Raw genomic sequence first — 4,485 nt, 5'->3', positions numbered from 1 at the left:
CCTTGCTACTTATTCACCGAAAGGCTGCCGTGTCTCTGATTGCATACTCAGCACGCAAAAACAAACAAATAAAAAAGACCGACACGCAGTACTGCTAAGTGATGGGAGAGCGAAGCTGTTAAAATACCAATGAAAAGGGCATTACAAAATGAACGACAAATGCGTTCTGAACGGCAATTCGACAGTACTTCATGTATGAGTGCACTGATTAGGGCGCAGTCCTAATGAGTATAGGAGACGAAACGCGATTGTTTCTACTTAGCCACTTAGCGTTCTTATAAATAAATCGCTTCCAGTTTTTCTTAGTTTTGCTTAATTGCCTGCAGTTTCAACCTACACTCAAATGATTTACCCCATTTGTCTTTAACTTGCAAGAGTGTAATTAACAATAAAACATTCTTTAAAGAGTTTAATCCTGCGTAGGGTTTCAGTACGGCAAGGACAAAGGACGTGTACTGAAATCACGGTAAGGACAAAGGACGTGTAAGGACAAAGTACCCATAAGGGTGTTTTTCTTTGCTTCTTTTTGCTAGGGTGTAAAGATGTTAGTTATGCACACTGATTTACACATTTAAGGCTTTAAATTACTTTGCAGTGATTACTTTGCAGTGTCCGTTTCACGGCGGCTTCATATTCATACCTGCTGAGATGAAACACCCAAGGTTATACAGTAGTCTGAGCAGTCTAGCACCATATAATCTGTTTCGGGACAGCTCCGGTAAAATACGAGTTACATCCGTTTTACGTAACCATACACCTCTCGTTGGCGACCCTGTATTGACAGCAGATTGGAATTCTGTAAAGATTGCAACTTTACCGTGAACTAATAAATAAATAAAACTAGGCGTAATAATAGAGTAGTTTTAACGGCCAATGTCCCCCCCCCCCTTTTTTTTTTCGAAATATCTACACCTATTCGCGAGAAAGTTGGCTTCGCCGCAACGTTTATTCTGCTGGCTGACCACGAAACGAACATATACCGATGATTGAGCCATACACAGCTTCGCTGTAGAAGAAGCTAAAATAAAATATACAAAGGGAGCCGCCGGTTTCCATCGGAAAAACTCGACGCGGTCACTTTCGGCATGCGTACACATGTCGCGCGGTAAACACGGTTCGTCTGGACCACCAAACTATCCCCACTCACCGTTTCAGTTTCACACGGACCGGCTTCAGGCCATTGTAACGCGGAAGCCTTCCTCTTGGCGTTTCGCACATATCCACATGATATCCTCGGGATGCGTCCTTTGTGCTACCACTTTAGCGTACACGTGTTATGGCTGGAAGCGAACACAACGCTGTTCAGCAAGGCAAAGCAAAGCAAAGCAAAACGGAAGAAAAGAAAGCACAGGCAAAAAAAAAAAAAAAAAAAAAAGAAACGGAGAAGCCGGGGGAGGGAGGGGGGAGGTGGGGAAAGGAAAAGGTCACCGGGTGCCGAAATTGCGTGCACAGGCGCGGGGCAGGAACGGGCCCATTAGACGATCAGGGATCGCTACGCGCTACAGCATCCGTCGAGGAGCGAGCACTGAACGACTGAACGTTCGAAACCCGAGTTCTGTTCCGCCTTTTTCCGGCCGCTTTTTTACCATGAAAAGCGGCGCGGGCAGGCGAGCTTTCCGCGACCCTTCGCCGACAGCTTGGTGGGTAGACTTCGAGGCTCTCGAAGATGACGGAACATTTCGCCATTTGTGCCCGCTCCCGATGGCACCAGACGCTGCGCCGGTGCCACGTTTATCAGTCGTTTAATGCTCGAAGCGGAATCGGGACAATCGTCATCAGCCTATATCCGCTGCAGGACAAAGCCCACTCCCATTAATCTCCAACCGCTGCAGTCCTGCGTTGCCCGAGTCCCTTCTTCGCCCCCGAACGTTATTAATTCGTCCCTCCACCGAGTCAACGGTCTTCCCCCATACTTCTAGTCCCGCCTCCCAGTCGCTGCTCCCCTCCCCTCAAGATGGTCCGCCGGTTGTCAGGTCTCCACATTACACGCCCAGCCCATCTCTATACTTATTCCTCTCAATTTGAGCTCTCTTCCTAACCGAAGACGCTGGTTTCCTGTCAATCCCGTCTTTCGTTCCATACACCAAACTCATGCTCGCAGAAAAACAGAAAGTCACGAAACTCGCCCACCCCTGACGCGCGCGTATACGCATTTAATCGCACAGTATAGGTACGTGTACCGAAAGACGATATCAATCCCGCCACAATATTTCACTGCAACGTTGCCCAGCAAACATTCGTCACTGTTCCAGTAAAGGGCGAAGCGTACCGGTGCGACCAGCAGGGAGCGAAATGATGCGATAAACGCGCCGAAGCGACAGCTGTCTCGCACGGCGCGCTGTAAGCTCCAGACAAAATTAGACCCGTCACAGGTGAGTCACAAGCCCACTCGAAGCAGGCGTCACGAAAGCCAACAGACCAAAAGTGGTCTCGAATTTTTACCACGTGAGGTGCAGTGGCTCGCTCCATCACGGCACGCCTGAAACCCAGCCGATCGACGATGTGACACTCTGTTGCCGCCCGCGGGGGGACGACTAGTTTCCCCCATTTCCGAGCAGTAGTCAGCGACAGACGGACTAAACAAAGGAAAGCAAAAGCGGAGGGACGAACGCTAGCTAACTCGGCTGTCGGCACCAGCCGCAGGTAACGACAAGGCCCCCTATCATCGCCGCTCGCAGTCGCTGCCATTAATGCTGCAGGCAGCAGCGAACGACGCGAAGAAGGCTCTGTTCGGAGCCACCCCCCAGAGACCACAATGCCCGCTTGCTGCAACGCCACGCTAGTACGCACCGAAGGACAGATCTGTGGAAACATCCCTCTAACCGGAAAGACCCAGTGCGAGCAAGGTACGCTGTAGTCGCAGCGGCTGCTTGATAAGGAAAGTGAGAAAAAAAAAAAAAGATGCCGGGCCTCGTCGACAAGGTGGTGTTAGCGCGGCGTCAGCGAACGAGCGCGACGCGGTCGCCGTCGGATGCGGCAAAGTCGCAATGGTTGCATGCAGCAACATGTGGCCGTCGTTTGGAGCGGCGGCACCTCCGCGAACTTCCAGCTGTGTCGCATGTGGAGCACGCGGACTGCACGCCAACCAGGGTGAACTGCGAACGCACCCGGCGTAGGCCCCTCTTCCGATTGCTGCTGCCGTCGGCGGCGTGTGCTGCGAACGTCAAAGCCGCTGAGGCCCGGCGCTAACAAGGCCGAGGCAAATGCCGAACACCCTTGTCGTTCGCAGTCCGCGTGACGGCAGGACACCTACGCCTATTTTTTTTTTTTTTTTGCCCCCGCAGCCGACAAAGACAATGCGGCAAACAGACGACGGCGACAGCCGTTTTCGGGTTCCCGTCTACACACAAACGGATGCTCTGCGCGCCACGCGCGAGGAGTCGATCAGGCTAGAGTCTCGTGGTTGCGACACGGGTTTTCTTTTCCTTTCTTTTTTTGTTTGCTTGCCGCGCCGTGTATTGCGAAGGTGGATTGGGAAAGCCTAAACAAGCAAAAAAATGCTGTTAAAAGGACTGCTTAAACGAAGGTAGCCTACATACAGGTTCCGCTCAATTCGTTAAGTGACGATAAAAAAAGAACCACCTTCGGAACATAACGCTACAACGAATGTTTCCAGTTCGTTCCGGCCCATGCTCTATACGCAAGCGTATACGTCCCTTTCTAGCCTCGCGAGTGTAACGTTGGGAGCACAAACGCGACCCAAAAAGGTTCCCTGAGATAAGAACCAACAAATAAAAAAAACAGACCAGGAGGGGTTTATAGACTTATAAAGCAGACCGACCGACACACACATACAGTCAACCATCGTTATAATGAAATCACTCCTTATTTGGATATTCTTTTTTTTTTTTTTCATATTCCTTACTGCGGTGTATGAGGAAAACATCATACCTGCTTGTAACGAAGGGCTGGGTACAAGTTCCAACGAAGCCAGCTTCCTATCCGGAGAACTTCCTTATAACGAGAATTTGTTGTTTTAAAAGAAGTGCTTAAACAGCAAACATTCTTCCACAAAAAAATAATAATAAATAAAACATTAGGAGCAGCTCAAAACTGCTTCACTTCGCCTATTTCGTCGTGTCATTTTGTTTAGAAGTGAAGAAGAATTCAAAAACATACTACCACGGTGTCGGCACGCAGAGACATCAAAAGCTTTGAACCAGAGCCCAAAGAAAGACTGGCGCATTCCAAAATCGTTGCTCACAAAAAAAAAGATAAAGAAAAAGAGACCGAAGTAGAGTCAAAGCGCGCGCGTTTAGAAGTCACACTTTGGCGGTAACGACCCAGGGGCGGCCAACAATAGATTCCTGCTAGGGACTGTGTCGGGCACTCGGAAAAAAGCTAGCTTTTTGTTGTCTTTTCGTCGCATTTCTTTTTATTTTTCGGGTATTTTCGTGCCCCGAAAATGTCCCACAATAGACGACGAACGCGAGCGAGTACAGCGTGTTTTTTTTTTTTTAATACGTACGACGCCCCTTTAAGAGG

Source organism: Haemaphysalis longicornis, unplaced genomic scaffold (genome assembly GCF_048455015.1).
Source record: "Haemaphysalis longicornis isolate Haplotype H1 unplaced genomic scaffold, Haemaphysalis longicornis Haplotype H1 scaffold_2, whole genome shotgun sequence".
Classification (NCBI taxonomy): Eukaryota; Metazoa; Arthropoda; class Arachnida; order Ixodida; family Ixodidae; genus Haemaphysalis; species Haemaphysalis longicornis.
Note: the sequence above shows the minus strand (reverse complement) of the source record.